The sequence below is a fragment of the Acomys minous genome (assembly GCF_964271855.1).
Source record: "Acomys minous genome assembly, chromosome: 11".
Taxonomy (NCBI): domain Eukaryota; kingdom Metazoa; phylum Chordata; class Mammalia; order Rodentia; family Muridae; genus Acomys; species Acomys minous.
In genome coordinates this window covers 37,153,287-37,180,471 of record NC_140492.1, presented here as the reverse complement: position 1 = coordinate 37,180,471, position 27,185 = coordinate 37,153,287, and the positions used below count along the sequence as shown (strand labels likewise).

Below are 27,185 nucleotides of genomic sequence, written 5' to 3'. Positions count from 1 at the left end.
TCATTTGTACTACACAATTTCAATTGAAAAGGCCACCTAGATCCACTACAGTGCCCTGCATCTAAAGTAAGAATTTTATAATAGTATGGAAGAATCTAAAGATCTTGACTTGCATTTGCATTGCTGTAACAGTAACACTACCAGTTTGGACAGGTAGGTACAAACTACTAACTCTTGGTGATCACCAACTGTGAGGACGAACGCTTCCAGACTGAGATCAGATCCGTGCTAGTGGCAAGATGCAAGTCACAACTTTTGTGTGGGGCTTTCTTTTTAAAGAGATTAGAAAAATTACTTGTGTGCTTTCTTGTGTGGGTTTTTAAGCTGTGTGTGTGTGTGTGTGTGTGTGTGTGCGCGCGTGTGTGTCAAAAGAGGGCATCAGATCCCCTAGAACAGGACTTGCATGAGCTGGCATGTTGTTGCTGTGTATTGAACCTGAATCCTCTGCAAGAGCAGTAGACACGCCTATCCACTCATCTGCCTCTCCTGCTGCCTCCAGTCACTATTTTAACGACATGTTTGTAATTGTTCTTTTCATTCAACTGATCAGAAACCATTTTTCTTAGTTTCTCTTAGCACAGGTCTATATCAGCTGAGTTATTAATATTTTTAAACAACAGAATAACCTTGGGCATCGCAACTGTTCCAAATATATGAAAGCATACTGCAAGGACCAGAGTCTTAGGTCAGGATTAACAGAACAACTTACTGCATTGGATGCAGTTTGAGATATTTTCTGGGTTCCCAGGGAAGCTGACAAACAAAGTGGGAAGGTAAGCCACATCTCCTCGCCCAGGGAAGGGGGCAACCTTCTGGATCCTGAAACCCTTACCAAGGATGCTCGCTAACAGACGAGATGTATGCATGGAGGCAGACGTTTTCAACTAAGAGAAAATCTGTAACTATCAACTGTTTTAAAGACCACAAGGAGTTTCTTGGTGAAGCATGTGATACACGCACGCACGCTCCAGTTTCTGTGCCTTTTCTCATCTAGGAGACCTTCTCGTTTGGGAGGTAATACTATATCTTGCCTAATCCGGAGATCACCAAACCTGGCTAGATTAGCCACACTCAAAATCAGTCAAGCCTAGGCTGGTCTGGGGGAAAGATTCTGGAAGTTTAGTTGGACAGTTTTGTTTTTTTTAATCTGCAAATATATAACTCACTCTTTGGAAGCTTGCATTTTTTGCTTGTAATAGTTCCTGACTGGACTGAGTTGTCTCTGCATCTTTGTGATGGGCAAGTTTGTCTGATTTTTGATGTGGTATCTGTTTGATGGTTCCATCAACCCCACCCAACCATAAACATTTCAGATTTTCCTGTGTATCTTATGCACAGCACATATGGCTATTTTATGATTCTATCTGCCTTGACTTCTTAACTCCTAAGCATAGGTTGCTGTCTGTCTGTCTGTCATGTTTGTGAGGGTGAGAGCTGTATGTAAGGAATGACTTCTAAGATGATGGCATGATGGAGCTCCTGGTGGGAAGAAGCACTATTGATTAACAATAAAAGGCCCTGTCTAATGAAAGGAAAGATTACAAACTACTACCAGAACATTCCTTCTATTCCAGGATGGCAAAACCCTGAGGCTGAGGTTTGCCCTGTGGAGAAGGGGCTGAGAACAGTAGTAAGGATGGGCTTCCGAAAAAGTAACTAATCTTCCGAGACATCTCCTGGGATCCAGTGCCCTTGACCTAGCAGTTGTTTTTCATTTCTCCTTTCAAAACTACCTTTGTGCAAGGGATTAATGGCCCTCCTTCTGCCCATTAACTCAGACTGTCATTAATCTCCAGGAAATACCTTGTCAGTGCTGCTTAACGGGTACATGAGAAATGCTATGCTTTAGGTTAAATCTGGTTAATCTCACAGCCCTTTAACTGCCCTGCTACATGACTATTAAGCCCAAAAGTCCCTTCGTCAACATTTTAGCCATAATCTTCCTTAGAAACTATAAAGTTGCTAGATATGAAATATACTTAATCCAAAAGAACAGATTTCAAGGAAGAAAACCAACTCTTTAAAAATACATGTTGAAAGCTATTATTTTAAATTCCTTAGCTCCTATTTGTTTTGTATGGTTGGGAACTGAATGTGACACTTTACAGATTATTTCAACTTCACTCCTGGGTAAAAATCATATTATCTACCAAATAACCCTTGAAAATAGTCTGGAAAATTGATGAGGGCATATATATCTGCATGCTTTTATAGGAATGCTTATGAAACATTTTCTATGACATTGAAAAGAGAGCAATGCCACAGCAATGCCTTACTGGAAGGAAGAGCACTTGCAAGCGGAGAGCCCTGTACACACCAATTGAGTTGTTGGGAGAAAGCTAAATGAAGGCCGACATTCGGAAGGACTGGGATAAGCACTGCTGAGGTTCTGGCTGTTACAGAGGGAAGAAACAGCAGAGGTAGAAACACTGGTGCAAGTTATGGCTGCAATGGTGCCAAATTCACCAGCCTGGGAAGAGACCTTCTCACTAACACTGAATTCACGGTCATGCAATGCAAGCTCTGGCTGCTGCCTCTCTACAGGATTCTTCTTCCCCTTGGTCACTGTCTTCTGGATCCTGAGAACACAGGTCTGTGCTCCAAGCCCTTGCTCTGTGAGCTGCTAACAGTTTCATTTAAAAGTTTATAAAATGGTAACCACATTGCTACATCTCTCTGGACTATCTCAAACAAAATGTGGTTCAAATTTCTTGTTAAAAAAAGCAGCTGAGAGTTCTTGAATAAACAAATAAAGACAATTGATGCAGTTAACAGGCTGTATGTGACCACAGCTATGTCATCTTGGCCCTGTTTCTTGCTTCGGGCAGAGGTCGGTGACAGCCGCCCAGCAAAGGAGCCTCCAGGCAGGCACGTCAGTGCTTTGCCAGAGGGAGATGCTCTGTAGCCCCGAGATGAACCACAACTGTGGCAGGAACTGCAGGGACATGAGAAGCTGCCTCTTCTCAAAGAATGGCTGGCCATCCCAATTTAATGACATGGCTTCTGGTCCCGTAGGAAAGTTAGGGGTATAAACAGATGCGTCAGCTAATTAGAACCTTTTCACTTAGAGTGGCTGACTAAAAAGTTGCTGGTCAGCATGGCAGAGCCCGGCTTGAGGTTCTCTTCAGTAATAACGGGCTGTGTCATGAAGATCACAGCTCACAGAAGACACGGCCAACACAAAGGGTACAGGGTACAGACTCCTCTGTGGGGTCGTCGTGATGCAGCAAGGATGCTTATCATAAGAGGCTAGTTATGCGAAATCCAAGTGTTTTCTTGTTTGAATTTCCCCAGGGGTGGTCTGTGCTGCCTCAAAGCTAAGAATGGTTGGAGTTATCTACAAAATCGGTACATCCAAGTCCCATAGAAAAACAAATTTGATTGACCTGCAAAAACAGAGGTGCGCACACACGGGCACGCACGCACGCACGCACACATGAAATAAACGTCTCAAGGACCCAGCTCTTTATCTGTACATTCAGTCTTACACTCAGAACTGAAACAGCTGTTGTCACTGCTCTGTGTATATGGCAGTTTCCAGAGGAGCAACAGTAATCTTCAGGATGAAGTGGCTTTGCCCAGCTCAGTGCTCTGCCCCAAACTCAGGGATCCAAATTCTGTCTGATTCCAACTGTGCCTCAGTCCTGCTGCCATTCTGAGCTGCTGCCCTGCCCATGGTCAAATCAGTCCCACAGAAGAGCCCAAGTCCTCTCTTTATGTGGTGAAACTTCAAATCACCAGCTTCCTTTTAAAGACACGTGGCCTGGATCACAGAGTGCACAGGAATATATAAAATCTGAGGAAGGTGTTTCATGAAGTCTGCACCATGTCAGTTGGTCCACCTTTCTTTTTTTTCTTTTAAATACATTCGGCATCCCAAGCTTCCACCACACACACTTGCTTCCTCTACTAGCACCTGTAGGCTCAAACACAAGGTATGACATTGCTTTTTCCCCTGAACTGCTCTTGCCAACCAGCCTCATCCTGGCAGATCTTGACAGGAGATAGACTTTTTTTTTTATTTTATAAGACTTATCAACATTCCCTAAATAGAAGACCTCCCCCCCCCACGAAACATTACGGAGTACTTTAAACATAATATACTCTAGGGGCCAGAGAATTGGCTGGGGTAATGGCTCCTGTCACCAAACTTGAGTTTGATCTCTGAGACCCACATGGTGGAAGGAGAGAACCTTCTCCCAAGAGTGGTCCCCTGACTTTCATATGCCCACTGTGGTGTGCACCGCCCACCCCCATTGCTCCATGTAAATGTGACAAAATGAAAATATACTTAAAAAGTAATAGTCTGTGATAGTCCCAAAGGGGAGATAGGATTTGCAAATTGCTGTCTTTAGTAGCTAGGAAGAAAGCTGAAGAACAGAGGAGAATTGGGTTCTCCGGTGTGTTATGTTCACATCAGAATCGGGTAGTAACTGAGTGCAAATCAAGACGGAAAGTTATTTCTGATACAAACGAAAAAATAATATGGAATAGCAATCAGGTCACAGGGGAGGTACAGAAAATTCTGGGTTGACTGAAGACAGACAGACACTGAGTCTGGAAGCACATGCCTGCAACTCCTGGGAGCACATGCCTGTGTTTCTAGCCACTTCAGGAAGCAGAGGATTGAAAGTCTGAGTCTTGTCTGGGTAACAGTGAGATCTTGTCTCAAATATAATATAGTGGGTCCGGGGTTAGAGCTGAGTGATAGAATGTTTGCGTAACATGTGAAAGACCCTGGGTTCAATACCTAGTGTCTAGTGTTCTCTCCTCTCTCCTCCCCCCCCCCATCTCAGATTTCTTTTGTGAGCACTGTTTGCAAGTGAGGGATTTTCTCCCTTCTGTCTTTCCTTCTTTCCTGGCAAGATCTCAAAATGTAGCTCAGGCTAGCTTTGAACTCACTACTGTCTTGGTCCAGTTTCATGACTGTTGAGATTACAGGCATATAATACCATAACGGCTGCGAATGAAGGCTTTTAAGACTGCTTTCACTTTTCTCTGCTTACTATGCTGTTTCAAAGAACATTTATTTAGTCTCCCACCACTCCAGGCCTCCTGTGATAGACAAAATAAGAGTGCGCCTGTTATTCTGAAGGAGGCACTTATTTCCCCCACAATCACGGATCCCAGTGGACGTACTCAGTGAGACAGAGGCCAGGAAAACTAACTTGTCTCTCAGCTCTTCACCCTTTGCTGCTTCTAGACTGCTTCTCTTGCTCCGGGCCACTTTTACCTTGCGGTAAGAGCGGAACATCTCCACTTGTCAAATAGCAAAGTTTCCTTCCAGGGAGCTCTGCTCCTGGTCTGTGCCAGAGTGTGCTACAGTCTCTGACTGTGAAGGCTGATACATGTGTGCTTTTCACCCAGCTTTCAGTGTCTTCCAGGCACCGCCTAGTGTGATGCGGTCTCAGCCTACATTGAGGCTGGGATGCCAGCCCCACCCATCCTTCTTTCTCTGCTCTCTGTATTGGACTAACTGGCACTGACCCTGCTGACCACTGTGCCAGGAATGAAGAACCAGGGAAAGCTGATCTCTTTGGTAACTGGGAGAATTCTCTCAGGCTGGCATCAGAATGCCCTCTGCACAGCGGCTACACTTGAGCCTACAACAAAGCAGTTATTAACCTAGTCAGGCCTTGGCCTTTGCCACAGATCAACAGTCTTGGTTTTTACAGCCTGGACATTCTCAGCCACGTGTAGGCCAGCAGTCCCTCGTCCACTGGACTCTCGTAATCTGGCTGCACTTGCCCCCATTCTCTCTGTCCTGGCCTCTCTAATTGTCCTCTGAGCTCTCTCTGAAAGCACAGAGTACAGCATAAAAGCATGGCCCTGCAACTGGGATGGTCTGGGTTCAATGATTTAAAGTGGACTTCCTGTGTGACCTGAGGTAATGGTCTCTCTGTGGCCTTACAACTTGTAAAGTGCACACGACTGTAATGACTCTCTGCAGTCTTTTGATTAAATGTCTAAACTTACCTCAATTGCTATGATCAAGCCCTTACATGCTTTTGTTTCTTAGATATCTGGAGTCTTCTGTTCCATTTCCTGTGCAACATTCCCCAAGGGCATGCAACCATTCAGCTTCTTCAGGAGACTACTCTACCCACAGGGCCATGGAACCCACATAGCACTGAGCTGACAGAATGCTTCCATTGCTGCTTCTCTGTTGCTTCCAGAACCTTCCAGTGACCTGACATGATCATATCACTCCCTCTCCTCTCTCAAGGGTTGGGCCATCTACCCATGCCCTGCAGGACTAGTCCAGTCTAACACCCATTTACTCCCCACCCTCCCATTTCTTACTGAAAAAGGACTTTGGCAACTGTGTTACATTGTTTCTGTCTAACAATGTGGTACACTGTGGTACAATGGTACATACAATGTGGACATCTATAAAAGAATTTGTGGAATGAAAAATATGGTAAGTGTTCTGAGCTTCAAATTTCTTCCCTACTCATTGTTTTACTTGAATATCACCTTAGGCAGATAGACACATTATTACAGCTTTTCTGTGTAATCTGAAACTGAGGCTTAGAAAAGTTGAGTGGCTTCCTGAAGGTGGCATAGTGGGACTACCTTATGAGGTCTTTCTGTTATATGATTGAGAGGCTCACTGGGATTTTCTTATCATTTGAGGGGAGAACTGACCCTCACAAGTTGTGCTCTGATGTCCACATGTGTGCAGTAGCATGCATATTCCCTCTCCCAAATAAACATCTGAGAAATTCAGAAACAGATTCTTACATTCTGTAAATAGTTCAGACAGACTCAGACTGATAAAGTTCATAGAATGACACTTTGAAAACTTCTTTTTAATATATACAAATTCTTAACTCATGAGGGGCAACAGTGCTTCCCGAATGACTGATTCTGCATCCTCTTTCAGCTGAAACCAGCACAGCCTTAAGTGGAATTTGACTTACAATCTTAAACTATGTAATTGCAGGCGCTGGGTAGTCTTTCTTATCGTCTGTGATCTTTACAATGCTTAAAGAAGCCACTTCTAAAGAGACTTTAGTCAATGGCTTACTTTCATGGAAAGACTCCAATACTTTTTATGCTAAAGACTTCTAGGAGATTCTGATATATTTCAATTACCTTGTTTGTTTATTTAACTTCTATCTGTATCTTATTTTTTTAACTGCCCAATTCACATTACTTTTCCACCTTATTAAAAGACAAACTCTTACCTATTAAAATATTATTTTATAAAATAACAAATTAAAATACATATCTTAATATGTCTTGCACACCACTGTTTTGGGGTATGCAAATTTTCTGGAATTCAAACATGCTATCAGTAGAAGTGCTACTGGTTTCAGGATATGTGGAGACAAAGGCCAAGGGCTTTTAAAGAGAGTTGTCTTTTCTTTCTTAAACTTCATCCTTCCATTTCCCCTCCCATTTTTAATTAGGACATCTTTTGCCAGAATACGAGGTATTTCAGCCACAACCACATTTTACTTAGCCATGTTATAAAATACTTACTGTGTTCTACTTCCTATTAATGAAAATACATTTTAAAAACTATGGTGAAAAGCTTTAAATCCAACTTTAAAATGTTCAAAAAGTAGTCAGTTTTTCCACAAGCCACTGGGAGTACATTTTTTGAAGAACACTATAATCATTATAACAATGAAGAAGATGTTAATATAGCCATACTCATTTTTCAGTTGTGGAAAAAAACAAGGTTCACACACACACAAAAAAATCAATGAACGTAGTCTAGAACAGAGTTGCCAAAAGTCATGATTAAGGTTCTGTGGAGGGGGTGTGGACCTGACCCCACAGTCTGAGCTCTGCATCTCCAAGCACTATTGCCTCAGCTCAGGTTAAGACGTGGCATGACAACAGTAGAACCCGCATCACCATGTGAGGAACTCTCTCTTCAGGGGACTGTCTAGAACAAGTTACTTATGCCTAAGGTACTAGTAGGAAATAATTAATTTTCCAGTATTGTTTTTAGTCCCTTCCAGAGGATGCTCTCTTAAGCTCCTCGAAAGTGAAGGAGCTGGTATGTTTCCAATGAGTGTTAGGCACGTCTGCTGGACCCTGGGTATATTCTTAGTTACAGAATGACTCTCGACGCGTACTGTTTGGGAGATAAATACTATCTTTAAAACCAGATGCTCGGTCTTTGCTGCACTGTTCTCCCCACTGCTCACGCCTTTACAGACAGGAGAATCCTACACTCTCTTGAAAGGGTCCTCTTAGCAAAGCAACAGGCTTTGGATGATGTGATCCTCCTTTTCAGCCTGGTGGCATTTAGAATCACTATGGGAACAGTTTTGGGGGGTGTCTGTGAGAGAGGTCTTCTAGATTAGGTTAACTGAGACCTCTCCTAAATGTGGGAGGTGTCATTTAGTTTGGGGTTCTGAAGTGCATAAAAAGGAAATGGTTAGCTCAGCACAAGCATTCACTGCTCTCGGCTTCCCAGCTGACGATGCTGCCTTTACTCTGGTTCCATGACTTTCCTGCAGAGACTGGCTGTGAACCAGAGCACGTCCATAAGGCGCTCTTGCCAGGTATTTTGTCACAGTAATGAGACAAGTGACTAATGCATGGGAGGGAGCAGACATACACACATACTCATATGCTCCGGAAAGATACGGTTCTAATAATATTTTGCAAACGATTTTGAGGTAAAATTGCTTATAAGCTCAAGTCCCTTCGCGAATGTTTAACCTCGGCACTCAGCTCAAGTTTTCCTAAAATATACCATAGCTAATGTGGGATGGAAGGTAGCAAGGGACCTCTGGTGGATTTAGAGACAGCATAAACTCCTGCAGCTTCACTGACTAGGCTCCTCAGTGTTCGTGTAGGCTCTGTGTTTGTGTTTGCCTTTGACATAGCTCATCTCAGACTGACCTAAGGTCAAAGGGAAACACCAAACAGAACATGTAACAGGATGGTCTGTGTGGCTTTAGAGAGCCAGAGGCTGGTGCAGCAGAGATAGATCTCAGGCTGTGTGCGTGTGCGTGCATGTGCGTGCACGCACGCACGCACGCACGCACATGTGCCTGTGTGTGCTAGGGGGTGGAGGCTGGGTGTCGGGAAATCACCCTACCATCAGGGGGTCCTGGGCAAGCCACACTTATCCACAGCTCTGTCATGCTTCCAAACTCTAGCCTTCGGAACTGCATTGTGTAAATTGGTTGGAAAATGTTACAAGGTAGATGAATAACTTCTTCCCTAAAAACTCTGATCAGTCTCGCTGAATAGCATGCTTGCATCCCCAGCTGCCCTCTTCTACAAGGTGTTTTCAATTATTTTCAGTGAGCTAATGTTCCCTGGACTATCTTAAAGACTTAGAAGAGCAGGACAATTAAATTTGGTTTTGGGGGAGGAGAGAACCAATAGCAAACAGCTGCATGTGGGCCCAAGTGGATGAAGAGGCCCAAGGCCTTACCAGAAGTGGCACTCATGGAGTATTTCACAGTCCATGGAGCAAATGCCTTGAAGCAAGCATTGCACAGAAAGATAGAGCTCAGGCAGGCAGCCACAAAGAGCGAGCAGCGGACCCTGAGAAACTGTCGCTGCATGCACCCAGAGCAAGAGAGAAACTGACTGGAGTAGGCAAAGTATAACTTCTGGTCTCCTCAATGTCTGTTCAGAGCTGGAAGAAGCTTTAAGGATCACTTAATACAGCTCCCTACATTCCACAGCCCAGGAAACAAAGTGAAGGGCAAGGAGACTTAGTCCTTAAGGTTGGCTAACTAGTATTAAGTGCCTGAATGGACACTCGAACCCAGCTGTCTCTGTAACAACACAGTACTGAACAGCTTGTCCTTGGGCCGGAGGTTGTGCTCAGTGTGGGTGCCCAGAATGTGCAAGGTCCTGGGTTCCATCTAGGGACCTTGTATGTAAATCTTGCTAGTCACAGGATGTCTTCTCTTCCAAATCATTCTGGAACAACAAGTTCAGACACTGCACAAATACACAAGGGCGTTCATGCACACTACTTCCTTAGATAGGCTCTTTCCTCTCAAATGCTATATATCAATAGCATTGCCCAGTCATCAAGCACCAAATAAAGAATTGTAGTGAGGAACAGCTAGTTCCACACTGGTAAGCCTAAGCAAGGGTTTCAGAACTGTTTCTCTGCCCTATTCATTTTGCTTGACTTCATTAGAGGCAAACACAGAAAGAGCTTCCTGTCTTCATCTCTGTGGGCTCTTTTGAGGTTTATTATTAAGTCAATCATCACTTGCACGAAGTTGGTGCAATTACCTTGGGATATAACATGTATCTTTTATCAACTGGGCATGACAAATAAAATGAAATCCTACCCTAAAAAAGAAATATTAGCAAGTATTATTAAGTGAGAATGAATGAGAAATTGTATTGTTTGATATTATATCTAATACTCTGTATGGGAAAAGCAACTGAAGCTCCTTGGATTGTTTGGTTTGTAGATAGGGAAGTTGTGATATTGGGAAAAATGCAACTGAGCCCTACTTAATAAAATCAGTCCTGCAGAGGAAACAAAGTCAGAAAGCTAGGAAGCAAATCAATAAGCCATCCTTTAAGACTAAGGTGACAAAGGCCACTGGAATGTACTGAAAATATGTGTATCTAGGTGTCCTGACACCATATGTTGGCTATAATAGCACTTTATCCCATGGACACAGAGAACAGGATCCTCAATGATGCTGCTTGCTGGTGTTGTATGAATCAGAAACGTCTTGATCTCATTAAAGACTATTTTCCTGGAGGGTATAAAAGTCCTGATTGATTAATGATAACTGTGACTTGGTTGGTTCTTTTAGCTAAATGTATAAATCAGAGGGCCAACAAAGGTTAACATTTATATAAGCTAAGCAAAGCAAGAGATCCCTCTTAGTAAATACAGTCTAAGCAATGGTTCTCACCTTCCTAATGCTGCGACCCTTTAATACAGCTCTTTATACTGTGATGAGCCCAACCACTACATTTTTCATTGCTACTTCGTAACTGTAACTTTGCTGTTATGAATCATAATGTAAATATCTGATATGTGGAATATCTGATATGTGACCGCCCCCCCCCCAAAGGGGTCACAACCCACAGGTTGAAAACCACTGGCCTAGAGGAAAGAATTCCATTACCACACTGCAGTGAGCCAATTTATTAACAGAAGGGCAGGCAGATGGAAGGAGAGAAAAGAACTAAGGGTGAAAAGATCTGAAGACACAAGTGAGGAAAAGGAAATAGTGACTAATGAGAGAGATAGAGGAAAACGAGGGAATGCGTAGAGCAGAGGAGAAAGGAAACCAGAGTCTGTAACTCGCCAAGAACATTGGCTGGTCTCAAGTTTTCAACAGACTGTACATAATACTTGTCTTCCACAAAAACATACATACCTATTAGGGAACAATTTATGTTTCAGAAATGTATTTTATAACTGGAAACATCAGATTAGAAAGAGGACTCGGTGGTTAAGAGCACTGGCTGCTCTTCCAGAGGACCCAGGTTCTATCCTTAGCACTACATGGCAGTTCAAAATCATCTATAACTCCTGTCCCAGGAGAACTGATGTCCTCTTCTGGCCTCTGGTCCCTACATGACAACCCTGTGGTGCACAGATGTGCGTGGAGGCAAAACACATATACATATGAAATAAAACCCTTTTTAAAAAGGTGTCTGCTCATGTATTAACTATGCCTCTCAGGTGCATTTTTGGAAATAAGATACTACTTGCATGATTTTGAACTTTGGGAGGATCAAGTTGTCCTTATTTAATGATGTCTGAAGATTACATAGGCAACTTATAACATATTAATTTCATTCATGAAACTACTTTTGCATAACAACTCAACAACTCAAGCTTTTAACTTAGTTATGCGATGACCAGGGGAACATACATACCAAGAACCTCTCCTTTCTATTGCCTCCTCCACTAACAAGCTAGTGAATTTCACTTTAAAAGCCTTTGCCAATACTAAAGTAAAAACCTAGCTGAAAACACAGAAGATCATGGTGACCTTAAAGGGTCGGCAGCAATTTAGTAGAATGATGCCAAGGTCCATTCCACACAATCTTTTAAAAAGTAAACTGGATTTCAGAAAAAAAAATCCCCATTAAAGCCATGAGATACTGTACTAAAGAGGCTGAACATTAAGCCAGCCAACCAACAGTACAAAACAAGACCCCTTCCTCCCTAGCCAAATACCATGACCAATGCTATGTGCCGACGAGGGTGAGAGCCACTGGAATTCTCACACACTGCTCACAGGAACGCAGCATAGGGCAGATTAGAAAACAGAGTTCCTCACAAAATGTTAAATATCCACTTGCAACAAATCACAGTAGTTCTTCTCACAGAGGAACACTTAAAACGTGAACATGAACATCCAAAACTCCTTTATTCCTAATGCCTTAAAAAGGCAGCAACTTAATGCTGATCGACTGGCAAGCAGAGAAGCAAATACAGCACATGCACATGATGGGACACTGCACAGTCCCTTTAAGGAACAAATACAGCGCATGCACATGATGGGACACTGCACAGTCCCTTAAGGAACAAATACAGCGCATGCACATGATGGGACACTGCACAGTCCCTTAAGGAACAAATACAGCGCATGCACATGATGGGACACTGCACAGTCCCTTAAGGAACAAATACAGCGCATGCACATGATGGGACACTGCACAGTCCCCTTAAGGAACAAATACAGCGCATGCACATGATGGGACGCTGCACAGTCCCCTTAAGGAACAAATACAGCGCATGCACATGATGGGACGCTGCACAGTCCCCTTAAGGAACAAATACAGCGCATGCACATGATGGGACACTGCACAGTCCCTTAAGGAACAAATACAGCGCATGCACATGATGGGACACTGCACAGTCCCTTAAGGAACAAATACAGCGCATGCACATGATGGGACACTGCACAGTCCCCTTAAGGAACAAATACAGCGCATGCACATGATGGGACACTGCACAGTCCCTTAAGGAACAAATACAGCGCATGCACATGATGGGACACTGCACAGTCCCTTAAGGAACAAATACAGCGCATGCACATGATGGGACACTGCACAGTCCCCTTAAGGAACAAATACAGCGCATGCACATGATGGGACACTGCACAGTCCCTTAAGGAACAAATACAGCGCATGCACATGATGGGACACTGCACAGTCCCTTAAGGAACAAATACAGCGCATGCACATGATGGGACACTGCACAGTCCCTTAAGGAACAAATACAGCGCATGCACATGATGGGACACTGCACAGTCCCCTTAAGGAACAAATACAGCGCATGCACATGATGGGACACTGCACAGTCCCTTAAGGAACAAATACAGCGCATGCACATGATGGGACACTGCACAGTCCCTTAAGGAACAAATACAGCGCATGCACATGATGGGACACTGCACAGTCCCTTAAGGAACAAATACAGCGCATGCACATGATGGGACACTGCACAGTCCCTTAAGGAACAAATACAGCGCATGCACATGATGGGACACTGCACAGTCCCTTAAGGAACCAATACAGCGCATGCACATGATGGGACGCTGCACAGTTAAGGAACAAACTGCTGCTAACCACGAGCACGTGGGAGTGTCTCCAGTACACTCTGGTAAGTGACAGGAACCAAACGGAAATAGTAGGAGTCCCTTCATATTCCAACTGGGAAAGGTGACACCAAGGGGGACTATCTCAGTGGTTGCCAAGGTTTGCAAATGGAGGAGAATAGCTGACTAAAACAGGCAGTATGAAGGATTTTCGTGGCGCCATCAAAGAATTCTCTATTTTGATTACGGAAACAGTTATACCAAAGTTCTACTACATCTAAAGTTTTAAACAGCAAGCCAATGGGTCACTTTGGTTTCCGGCTCTCCACAGATATTTGTTAACACTTGGAGGCTCTTCACTGAATAGTTGCAATGATCCACAGAAGTAGGCATGATACTTTGTGTCAGCCCTCTGAGCCATCAATATTGTTTGACCATAAGAAGTACTGATTGTCACCGGACATGGTGGCACACGCCTGTAATCCTAGCACTTGGGAGGCAGAGGCAGGCGGATTGCTGTGAGGTTGAGGCCAGCCTGGTCTACATAGTGACAGGACAGCCAGGGCTGCTACATAGAGAAACCCTGTCTCAAAAAACTAAACAAAACACCCCCCCCCAAGGAGTACTGATTGGCTCTCTTAGCTAGGGGTCATACACTGTGTAAAGTACAGGTGTGAAGAGGACCTGTTCCTTGCTGTACGCAGAACTAGAACAGGCATACAAGGAGGGAAGCCAAGTTGAAAGTATGTCTCAGTAGTAATATCTGAAACAATATAATCATGACTGCTGACACCCAGACAAGACTCCTGTCCCTTTCATTTGTGGCACAGATAGGGCACTGGTAGCTCTGCTAATCAGGCCAACAGTTGATAATTACCCAAGAATGATGAAAAAGAAGCAGCCTGGGGTAGGTCAAAAGTTGCCAGGAAGAAAATGTAACTATGTGGTGTCCTTCATGTATGCTTGCTGTAGAAAGGCACACGTTTATTTCATTAAGAGCCATTTTATTACCTGGGGGAAAACATGTCAAGTTTAGCTCTCTGACATGAATCATATTTTATTCAAATGCAGATGTACTTCTGAACTATAGCAGCTATTTGATTAAGTCTCCTAGTGACCGAACTGGTGACCTGCCATATGAAAAATGGTGACCTTTTTACCAAAGAATCTAACCTGGAGCTGAGTTGTGCATTATAATCCAACTCGGGAATGCATTACTCCTCCTGACAACATGACTCCTTCTTTCCTCCAGTGGAAGTCTCCAGAGAAACAGTGGTGAACACAGTGCACACGTACCTTCTTTATTTGGCCACCAGGAAGGGGTCGAGGCACACAAATGTGGCAGAGTACCAAGGTGGGTGAGGAATATTTCAGAAACCCTGACAGAAAGGAATGAGAGGAACTACATTTGCGGATGCTTGCCCTTACCTTAGGGCTTTGTTCAAAGGACACAAGAAAGGGGACCACTGCGGGGACCTTGTGACAACAGAAGAAGGAACGAGAACAAATTTGTTTCTGTGACAAAAGAAAAAAACTGAAGGTTGATGTCTAGTTTGGGAAAACTATAAGTACATATAAAAAACGTATTTCCTAAGTGGGTAACATGAATTATAAGACTATTATCATAACGAACATCTTTCCTCTGAGAAGACAGTGAGAAATGAATTCCCTCAGAAGGAGGTAAAATGCTCAGAATATCAGCCTTCTTACTACAACATATTTTCATACTTTGTAACCAAGCTATGCAGTGCAATAAGCTGTTCTGGACTGGTAATGCTTTTTCCAGGCAAACCTTAGGTAATCAACTCCGGCTGCATGGTGGATCAACGAAAACACTTCTAAGACAACTCCATCCCACATGACTCTTTTTCACCTGCTGCTTGGCTCCTCTCTCAGAGGCTATGGCTAGCTGGGGCTATGAACACTGCTTTAGATGCTACGGCTTAGTTCAGGATCTTCATGTATTTTAAAGGGTGCCACAATTCTACAATCTTGACAGACATTCTGAAGATGAAGCGACTGAAAAGGAAGACAGAGGCAATGTGAAGCAATTCGTGGGTTTACTCTTTAAAAGTGGGCTTGCGGGGGCAGGAGGGGAGGGCTTAGCATGCACCACCCTTGCAGGGGACCCAAGTCCCAGCACCTGCCCTGGGTGGCTCACGCTGCCTGTAACCCCAGCTCTAGAGGATCTGATTCCATCTTCTGGTCTCTATGGGCACAAACCCTGCACACAGACACATACATATTTACCCAATTAAAAATAAAAATATGGAAATGGGGGATCCTCTAAGTACTGGTCATATTGCACCTGCTGTGTTAGTAATTTCCCACCACTAAAGACTATCTGCGGCGAATTACTTGTCATTCACAATTTACAAAGAGAGAATGGGATTTTGCTCATAGTTTTAGGGTTTCGGTCTATAGTCAACCGGCCCCACTGCCTCAAGGCCTGTGACAAGGCAGAAAGTCTCGGTGGGGAGCGTGGACAAGCTGGTTGTCTCATGATATCCAGGAAGCAGGCAGAGTGTATGTGTGTGGGGGTGCAGGGCTCCGAATGCCTTACAAGGCATGGCTCCAATGACGTAGCTTCCACCTTCGCCCTACATCTTAAGGATTCTACCACCATAGGCTTAAGGTCAAACTTTTGCAAGATATGGGCCTTTGGGAGACATAATAGATCCAAACTTTATGCTAGGCTAGGGCAGATTGCCGGTAGGTACTCTCAGACAATACTATGAACCAGCGGAAAACCATGATTTATAAATGATATTTTCATCTGCATTTTTTTTTGGGGGGGGAAGCAAAGTCCACTTCTAAGAGCCATATGTGCTTGTGTTTTATATATATATAAATTCTTCTAAGTTGTGATTTTTATGAGCAAAGATCATACATACATACATACATACATACATACATACTTTTTCTTTCTTTTTTGTTTTTTCAAGACAGGCCTCAAACCCACAGAGATCCATCTGCCTCTGCCTCCCAGAGTGCTGGGATTACGGGTGTGGGCCACCATGCCCTGTTTGCTTACATCTCTTTACACATACATGAATCTCTGATTATAAAGCTCCACTGAAGAGACATGACCACCGTAAGGTTCTTTTCTTGTCTTTCAGCTATTGTTCCTTTCAAACAAGTCTTTGAAAGGGTTCTTCATTCTCTGTGAATGAGCAAGCAGTCCTGACCATGACTCATGTTCAGGTACAGATTCACAATGATGGCTGACCTTAAATTATGAACGTTTATATTCTCTTAGATCACAGTATGGAAAAGGCAAACCAACACTGCACCCCATAGCAGGCTCTGAAATGAATCATTCAGAAGGCTGGATTAAAACTAACACATGCACAGGAAATAACATGGCATTTCTAGTTAACCAGGCCACAGTGCCCACTCTAGAAGCCTATCCATGTAGCAGATGGGGTGGAGCTAACAGCCGGCACTTGCTTTTAAACCTAAGCTCTTTTTGTTGGCCTGAGAGAAGCAGACTTTGGAGTTTTGTTACAAGCATTGCATTATTGTGTGAAAGAAAGAATACACACACACACACACACACACACACACACACACACACCCCCAAACAAAGAAACAAAAAACCAGTAATTCATTTCTAATTCAGCTAAGGACTGATTACTCCGGCGTTTTGTTTTTGTTTTTTAATATGTCAAAAATGTAGACTTCTGCTTGTGTGTGCATGTGGTATGTGTCCGTGTATTGCGTACTTGCGTGCACATGCTGGTGGAAGCTAGAGGTCCACTTGGATGTCTTCCTTGATGTCTCACCATATGACTTTTTGATAGAGAGTTTCTCAATGAACCCAGAGACCATCAATTTGGTCAGGAAGCCTAGCCAATGAAGTGCAGGGATCCTCCTGTTCTGTCCTCACCCCCCACCCTCCGCCTTTCCAGTGTGGGAATGTGTCACAGAGGCTGGCTTTTCTGTGGGTGCTGGGATCTGAACTCAGATCCTCATGTTTGTGTGTCAGGCATGTTAGATACTGCCTTATCACCTCAAAAGAGATACAGTATGCTTCTACTGTTCAGACAGACCAGGTCCTTTGAGTAGAGTTAGAGTTGGGACATAGGAAGTTATGTTTCATGATTATGGCAATATAAACAAATGTCTCTCAAATCTTATTGTGCACGGAATTCATCTGGTAAGTTTATTCAAGCACAGATTGCTGGACCCTATCTACAGAGACTGTTTGTATTTGTCCCTCCCGCTCCCTTCATCCATGGTTGGGATTGAACCTGGGAGCCTGCACATGCTTGGCAAGTATTCTCCTGCTGAGCCATATCACTACTGTGGCAACGCTGATTCCGTGGATCTGGGCCGAGCCCTGGACTTAGTTTTAACAGGCTCCCAAGACATGCTGAAGCTCTTTTCCAGGCAATAGGTTTTAAGAAGACATAAAGTAAGAACTGCTTGTTTAAAGTAGTTGGTCAAGGTTTAAGGGAGAAAAAGGTAGCTGCAGACTCAATCATTTAAGCATGGCTGAGATAAAGAAAAACTACTTGGTTGATTCCTATGTCAACCATTCTTGGGAGTCTTATGTTAAATATCCTGAGGGGTTGTATAAAAATTCTTGCTTTGACACTGTCAGGTACTGACTGCCAACATGCCTGACCCTGAACAATAAAACCCACACATAATTTTTCAGAGTTTGAAATTGCTGCTAAAGAATTATAATTTCATAAATATAGCCAGTCAGTCAAATGTATACATTCCAAATTACCAGATTAAACTTGAACTTTTCTAAACATTAAATAAAACCACAAAAGCAGGAGTTCTCAATTTATTCTTTCAAAACCACAGGCGAGCTAATTCTACAGATTGTGGAATGCACAATAGGTCGCTCTCACAAAATAAAGCCTGAAGGGAGAATTATATCTCTTCAACCTGGGCGGTTCCTTAAGTCAACAAGAGCAAGACCGACTACCATGCTGACAAGCAGATTTTGTGACATTTATGGACCTCACAGAAACAGAAACTTGTAACAATAAATTTAAGCCAAGGTATAAAAACAGGCGGGTTTCTGTGGTGTCTATAAAGGTTTCTGAAAGAAAACTGATTGGACCTTGAGTCTGAGCCAAATCTGGCTGCCCTGGGCATGTCTTTCTCAGGATAGCATTCTTCTGACTAGAAACAGGGATGCCAGGCTGCTGCTCCTGGTTGAAAAGCTGGCTCACTCAGACACCACGGGCCATCTTCTCTATGAGAGCCCTGGAGACGGACCACTTCTCAGTGATGAATGGAAAACCTATCTACTGACCACCAGCCTCACACTGCAAGGCAGAATGAGAATGAATTTTCTCACCATAGTAATAAAACACTAGACTGTTCCCATCCCCATCGCATGAAGGAGTTTGGTTTTGCTATACCCTATTTGTAAGTTATGGCCTCTGAGTTATGGCTGTTTAGTATTTACTTTTAACATGAACATGTTAGGTTTACATGCTAAGGAGCAGGTCCTCTCCCATTAATCCTATTCAGCACTCTTTATATGAGTCCTCAGTTTAACAGTATTCTTGGTCTGTTTTAAATAACAGACTGGAGAGTCCAGAGGTGCTTACACTTTGCAATTCCAGCACCAGGAGCTTATGATCCCAAGAGAGCCTATCAGCGCATTCAAAACCTTAAGTGGCGCCACCTGGAGGACGGGGAGGAACTGTCCTAGAGAATTGGTAGAGTTCTTTAGGAAGCCTAATGTTTAAATATACTATTCCTCATTCTTCCAAACAGCAAGAGGTGACTCTGTTTTGGGGGGCATTTCATGGTGTCTGGAAACACTCCAGAGGGCTTGCAAAATGACAATTACCAGGCAGATGCTGGCATCTTGTTAAACATGCTACAACACAGGATAGTCCTGTAACTAAGTCTCATCTAGCACAAAATGTCAATAGTGCGTGCACATGCAGAGAATCTCTGCCCTAAAATAACTAAGAGAAGATTTAATTATAAAAATACTAGACACAACGTAATATAGTAAGCCACCTTAACTATACCTGTGAACATACTAGTATTTACTCACACTAATTGATGTAGAAAACTCACTTCCTGGAAAACTTTCTGTGATTGTCACCCTAATAAAATCAAAGCCCCACAGGATATAGGCTTTAAGCAGGCTAAGCCACAGATCTCAGGCTGAAATGGAGGAGGTCGTAACCTCCGTGCTACCTGAAGAGATGCTTTTGTGCAAACACATATAGACAGTAAGTCTGCCCAACGTGATCAGACTCCTGTAAGAGTCTAGAGTTGAGAAAGAAGTCTTATTAAAACCTTCCAAAGACTACAATATTATGATAGGTTTTCAAAGAATGCAGTTAGGCTTTCAAGGATACAAGGTGAGCACCAGCGCTCTTCAGAACAGCAGCAACCACAAGGTAGAGAATCATTCTATATGAAAGGAGAGCTGCTATTTTCCTTCTGTACTGCTGACAGCAACAGTAAATAAACAGCAGGGGGGGGCACAACACATTTTATCTTGAAATCACTAAGACTAGTGGTGCTCTCGGGTACCCCAGAAGGCCTTCCACCTGTAGAGAGGATTGTGGGCCACAGAGGAATCTTTAAGGAAATTAATCAGCAATATCCCAGGGGCTAGAAACACCAAGGCTAATGGAGAACGGTGTCCAAGGACAAGGCCTTTCGCATTCAATATACTCAAAAAACATTGCTTGAATAATTGAGTGAAGGCTAGAAAAGACATGACTTCTCTATCTTTTAAAAGCACAAGTGAAAACTGATTAGAAAAGCAGCTATATTTACTCTAAATAATCATTTACCAGAATGGGATGAGCTGGTTTCAAAGGAACTGTCCTAGTAATCACAATTCAAGCATACATATCTAGTCAAATAGGGCCAAGCAAGAAAGGTCAGCGTGCCTTGTCTGAGTGACAAATAGCTGGTGAAACATCCCAGACTCATGCAAGCCTTCCAGTGCCAGAGCAGCTAAGGAGCTACTGAGAGTCGCAGCACGCTGATGCAGTGGTAGCCTGCCTAATACATGATTCTGGGTTCAGGCACCAGTGCCACAAAACAACGAGAAGCCCCCATGAACTTCTGGCCAAGAAATCACATATATTTGAATTACTTAACTTACAGACTGTTTCTTGCCACTTCAACTTCCCTGTGCTAATGGGAAGACAAAATAATTTTCATCACTACCAGCCTTCCTGGGCCTGTTTGGAGATCAGAGCCGGACTCCTCAGATGCAGACCACAGATCAACAAGTCTCCAACATCCAGGGTATTAAATTCTGAACTGGGGCTTCACCTCAGCGTGGGTCGCTTTTATTGCTGTGACAAAATAATTGGGTGAGGGTGAGAAGGGGAAGAGAGGTGGGGGGGGAGAGATAGAAAGAGGTGAAGGGAGGGTGGAAGGAAGGAGGGAGGGGGGAGAGGATTTCTTTTGGTGCACAGCCACAGATGCCTCTGTGAGGTGTCTGAAGAACATAGTGGGAGCTGCTTTTCGAGAGGTTGACAGGAAGTAGAGAGAGAAGGAGCAGGGCACCAGGGACAAAATCCACTCTTGCAAAGCGTGTTCCACTAAGCCGCACTTCCTCCTCCCAGGAGGCCCTGCCTACTCATTTCCACAACTCCCAGTAATGCCATCACATTGTGAGTCCATCTGGAGACTAACTGCCGAGGTCGGCACTCATGATCCAATCACGTTCAGAAAGCCCAGTGGCCGGCAACCTAATCTTTGACCCATGGGTCTTCAGGGTCCACTTCAGATGCGAGCCATAGAAACTGCCTGCTACAGAACTGGAAACGGCCATGAGGACTCTCAGGCACTGGCACTGACATTCCTTGGGTGATTTTCATGGCCAGTGAAGTTTGAGAAACCCTGTTAAAGGACTTGGGAGAATCAGAGCATGCCGTTCCTTCCCCTGCCCCCTAAGTGTGAGAGCTTTAAGAACACTGGCTAACATACTTCAGCAGGAATAAAGGTAAAGCCTTAGAGTTGGGGCACTTAGGTACTTTTGTGGCGAACTTAATTCCCCACACACTGAAGCTTGGATTTCTTGGTCCATGTCCCCCAGGCCACTCTTCTCGGAGGGAACCTTTGAACAGATTGGTTTGTCCATCTGCCATGGCTTCAGGCCACACATTAAAACCCTAATTCCTTAGTGTGAGGGTGGGAACAAGGGGAGTGTATTTGGATTGAAGTTGTCCCTCATGGGAGTGCATTGATAACTCTTGCAGGAATCTTGCGCCTTTCTGTTTCTGCATTTGCCCTCTCCTGCTCTCCTCCATGAGTGGAGTCACCATGGGGCCCTCATTAGACCTGGCTGCACAGCCTTGGCCAAGGCAGTCTTCACAGTCCTGAGCCCAAATAAGCTCCTGCTCTCTCTTTTTAGTCTCAGGCATTCTGGCGAAACAACAGACAATGGACAATAAATGTGCCCCCCCCGCCCCCGTTCCCTCTGTAGTGCCAGCTGTCCTGTAACTCACTAGGTACACCTGCTTTGTGTCCCCTTCCCTTTTAGTTGACTACTTTTCTTTATTTCTCTTTCCTGTCCTTCTTTTTACGCGTGTGAGCCACCATACCGTGAGTTGACTGTACTTTAATAAAAAGAAAAACTCCCCACATCATGTACTCATGTAGAGGTCAAAGGGCAACTCTGTGGAGTCAGTTCTCTTCCCCTGCCTTGTGGGTCCTAGGGATTGAACTCAGGCCAGGCTTGGCCAAAGGCACCTTGCCCTGTTGAGCTGTAATGTTATAGGAATAGCAATGTATAGGAATTATAAATTGGCAATAACCCCCTACCTGAAAATTTGGGGTTCTTTGTGGTCTTGTTTTTGTTCAAAAGTATGTCTAATGTTTTAGGAATTCATATAATCTCATAGGAAATCATAGAACCTCACAGTAAAGAAAAAAAAAATCCCAGAAAGATCTGATTTCATATACTTTATACGAGTCTTCATTACTAAAAGTGATATCGCTCTAAAACAATCCAAAGGGTAAAGAGCTACTATTCTTTTGCTGACACCATAAAATATCCCTTGTTTGTCCACCAGGTACAATGTAAATTCTTCTATGAAATTATAACAAATATCATTTCAACTTAACAAAGGAAAAGCCGGGCGTGGTGGTGCACACCTTTAATCCCAGCACTTGGGAGGCAGAGGCAGGTGGATCGCTGTGAGTTCAAGGCCAGCCTGGTCTACAAAGTGAGTCCAGGACAGCCAAGGCTACACAGAGAAACCCTGTCTCAAAAAACAAAAAAACAAAAAAACAAAAAAAAAATTAACAAAATTAACATTTCAAAAGCAATATTCATGTGACTATGTAATAAAAATGTACTAAGCACTATAGTAAATGAAAGATCTTTTAAGTCACCCTGTGAAGGGGTAGGGAGCTTCCATCTTAAATGTCAGCTAGATTTGTGATACCTTTGATGCGGGGGATAGATGGACGGATGGAGGGAGGGAGTGACAGAGGGAGGCAGAGACAGACAGCCTCTGGATTTAAGCCTTGAAATGGTCTGGGAACTTCGATTCTGGCCCCTTGGAAGCCAGACACCAAGCTGTACGGAACACTGCCCTGGACTGTGGACTGCTGAGGGGATAGGGAAGAGAGACCTTGGTGGATGAGGGCTCGCTCTGTATGTTTTAGCCTCAGTTGAAATCTCAGTGAGATGCCACAGCTCAGCACAGCATGTGGTAAAGAGCCATTCAGCTGGTCCCACTCAGTAAATAACAAACTGTGTTGCTTTAAGTCATTACACTTTAGGATGCTTTGTTATGTAGCAATAGGGAATTAAAACATCCCCTGTTTACTGGTCACTGTTATATGGCTTAGACCCAAGCCAGAGAACAATTTAGACAAATTTCTCTATTTGCTCTGAATGAGTTAACACTTTTTTACACATGGATTGTACCAAAGATTACAGTAGAAATATCATTTCAATAAGACTTACTATTTTCCAATACATTTGGAGACTACAAATAATTTACTTTCTCCTTTTTAGTTAGGGTGTGAGACTAAATATTTACATCTCCTGATATCACGTATGTATCCTAAAGTGCTGAGATAAAATGATTACTAAACCAGCATATAAAACAGCATGTTTACAAAATCAAATTCTATATTACAGATAGAATAACTTAATACTTTTGGTAAAGACAATACCCTTTTAGTAGGGATCATGCTATTGGCATGCTATTTTAGAGTGTAAATAAAAGAAACCAGGTGTTCCCCACCTCTGTTATAATTTTCCATGAGTTCATCTTACTGCGTTATTCACATTATGAGGTATTATCTTAGGCTTCCCATAATGTTTTTTTCCTTAATTTGAATAAATTCTCCATATCTCAAAACATAGTCCCTTAAACTGACTCTATGCTATAAGCTCCTGGAAGGCTGCACCCAGCCAGGGACCATTAAATACCTCCTTGTTGACAGCTTCTATTTTTGAACTTAGTTGTTGTCTTAAGGGAGTCAAGTGAGGTGTAAGCATTTCTGCTTTACAGACTACAAGAGGGGGAAAGAGATTTTAAAAAATCAGTCTTTCTCCTGAAAATATCATACATCACGGTTTGGGAACTCACTCCCAGGGTGTGTGCTGTGCACTCAGAGTGCACAAATACGTGAGCACTTCTTATTTTCCTAAGGTCTTGCTGCCAAGTTAAGAGCTGTCCAAGCACCTATTCTTTCAAAAGATACAAAATTCAAAACACAGCTGTCTGTGACCTTGGGAGGCCCAACGGGAATCTGCAAACAAGCTTATGTAAGCGTACCCTGACCAGCTTTGTCCTCAAAGGGCTAACTCAATGACTTTTTGTTTCTCAAGTGGACGTTAAAGTATTTTCTGAGCAGGGGCATTTCCTATATAAACTGTAATTTCTTTTTGTTGGTGTTGTATCTTTAACCATATTGGATATAGTACTGGGCAAGGCTCTGTGATAGAGCCCTGAAACACTGATAGCTTAGTTATGCCCAGCATGTATGAAAGGCCTTACTAAATAGCTTTATTAATGGTATGGAAGTTTGAGTAAACATTATATTAACAAGTACCTCAGATGACACTAAGTGTGGAGCTGGAAGGGGAGACAGACACGAGGCCAAACAGTATTAGTGGGATCATGCAGATTATAAAAATGGACAGCAAAGAACATGGAGTTCAGTTTGGCAAAAATATGAAATGCAAGTATCTCGGAAAAAATAACTAAGACTGACAGTCAGTGGGTGGAGGAACCCTCGAAAGCACGTCAAAACCAAGTGGATGACCATCACAACCCCACATAGTACATGCTATTTTGTAATAGAAGAGAAATATAGCAAAGCACAAGATTGACATTAGACTGCCCACCAGTGTTCCCTGGTAGATGCTGGTGTTGGTGCGCAGGTATTAAAAAGGAAAGGGGGCATCTGGAGTTCTGCTTTGACATTTACCGTCTTTCAGGAAGATGCTAAGCTGTGCTGTGAAATTGGCACAGAGAAATCATATGTACAGAGGTAGAGAAGCATCTGGCCAGAATTCTGTTCAGCAGCGATGAAACCAGGTATTTTTATCTCTGCTCAAAATGACTGGCTATAGTTTTAGGGTTTCCTCCCGAGTGTTCAAAGGGCATTTCCAGGAAGCATCAGCTCTGCACAAAGCCATGTGGGGAGAAGAAAACTCGGACCACAGAGACTTACACAGGGGGCATCTGAGGCATGGCAGAGCGCACGCCTTCCAATTGAGGTCTGAAGGCCTCTGAGTTGGAACTGCCTGAGAGCTGACTAGAAATGAAGAGTTTTGGGCTCCCGTTCATCGCTCCCGAACCCTCATGCTCAAGGCTTAGTTTCAATACCTCCCTTTATATATACAGAGAGCCAATTAGTCCAAGGTCAGGCATTAACAGGTCCCGGCTTCCGTTCACATGCGTTTGAAATTCTCTACATCTGTAAATTATCTTTATAGATGAGTTATTATCATACTATGTGATTGTTTCCTAATAACTTAATTCATATTCTAGACATTGCTACATTGATTCCTGTGTAATAAGCAGGTAAGATGAAAAAAAAAGGAAGAAATGCAGGAGTAGGAAGTAAAAGGAAAATTCAAACGAGCCAGGAGCACAGGATGAGTATGTCGCCCTGGACAGGATGACATAATATCCACACACACTGAAGGGCCATTCAGTTCACTCCACTCTCTCTGCCAAATACATACACAGAGGGGGGAAACCGCTCTGAAAGCAACTGGCCCTACAAGTAACCTCAGGCTAATGAGCAAGTGCGGCTTTTCCCCATGTGCCTCGCTGGCACTCATCTTAAAAGAGGAAAGGCCACGCTTCTCTTAGTTCTTAAGTCTGAGTTTCCATCTTGGTGGGGATGGACATGAGACAGGTAGATGGGAGTCTCTGGGATTTCACACAGGGACAGCAGGACACGGACCCCCTCTCCAAATATTAAGTTACTACTGGATTTATAGTGTGTGTGTATGTGTGTGTGTGTGTGTGTGTGTGTGTGTGTGTGTATGTGTGTGTGAGAGAGAGAGAGAGGGAGGGAGGGAGAGAGAGAGAGAGAGAGAGAGAGAGAGAGAGAGAGAGAGAGAGAGAGAGAGAGAGAGAGAGGGAGGGAGGGAGGGAGGGAGAGAGGTGGGGGGAGAAGGTGCATGCATGCCACAGCATCTGTGTGCAGGTCAGAGGAGTGGGTTCTCTGGGCCGGCTGGTGGGACCTGGAAACTGAGTTCTGGTTATCAGGTCTGTATCCATGTGCCTCTACCCCTAAGTCCTCCTATTCTCTGAGTCACCTGTAAATTAGAACGAAGTGCAAAATAACTAGCAGAACTCGGAAGAACCAGTGCTAGGCAGTAGCTGAACGCATCAATTTGAGTTTTCTCTCTTACACTCAGGGTTTCAACAGCTTAAGACTTGCTGGCCAGAGTTTTAAAAGATGTTGTCACAAGTGTCAGGCAGCTTTAGAATTCTGTCACCTTTTAGGTTCCTTGACTTACAACAGGCTTTAACGTGTGTTTTCTTTAGCATTTAACTATCAGGGAGAAGTATAATAAAGCTTCCAAAGAAAGAGAACCTTTAAAATAAAGACCTAAATTTAATCCCCAGATTAAAAAAAAATTGTGTGTGTGTGGGGGGGGATGGTTCAGTGCATAAAGGGCCTGCTGTACAAGCATGAGGACCTGAGTTTGGCGGGATGGCGGGGAGGGGGGATAGTGGGGTGGGCATGGTGGTCTCCCTCTGTAATCCTAGCACTGGGGAAATGGAGGCCCAAGGCAGGTGGAGCCTCATGCTCCCTGGACAGCCAGCCTAAGGAGTGAGTGCCAGGTTCAGGGAGAGACTCTGTCTCAAAAGACAATGTATATAATGACCAAGGAAGATACTCAACATGGACTTCCAGTCTCCAACACGTGGGCATCAGACACACAGACAGACAGACAGACAGACAGACACACACACACACACACACACACACACACACACACGGAGTTTCCTGGGAGTCTGGTACTTTTGTTGAGTAACCATATTGCATTAGTGTTGCCTCTTTCAGCAAACACTGGCTAGGGAGTGCTTTAGGTTGTCCATTTCTGCTTCCAATAATTTCTATCAACTAGTACCCCTGTTAGGGGAATCTGGGCTTGTCCCCAAGGCAAACTAAACAAAGAGAAACCAATAAAAACCAATGAAATAAATCATGGAAGATACAGAGGTTATA

The 27,185-nt window shown here is 43.6% G+C and overlaps 2 protein-coding genes across 4 annotated transcripts in view; one reads left to right on the top strand and one right to left on the bottom strand.

Annotated features, from left to right (window-relative positions):
- CMSS1 (cms1 ribosomal small subunit homolog) overlaps positions 1-27,185 on the bottom strand; it is a 293,718-nt gene that overhangs the window by 61,162 nt on the left and 205,371 nt on the right. The window lies entirely within an intron of this gene.
- FILIP1L (filamin A interacting protein 1 like) overlaps positions 1-27,185 on the top strand; it is a 240,945-nt gene that overhangs the window by 10,912 nt on the left and 202,848 nt on the right. The window lies entirely within an intron of this gene.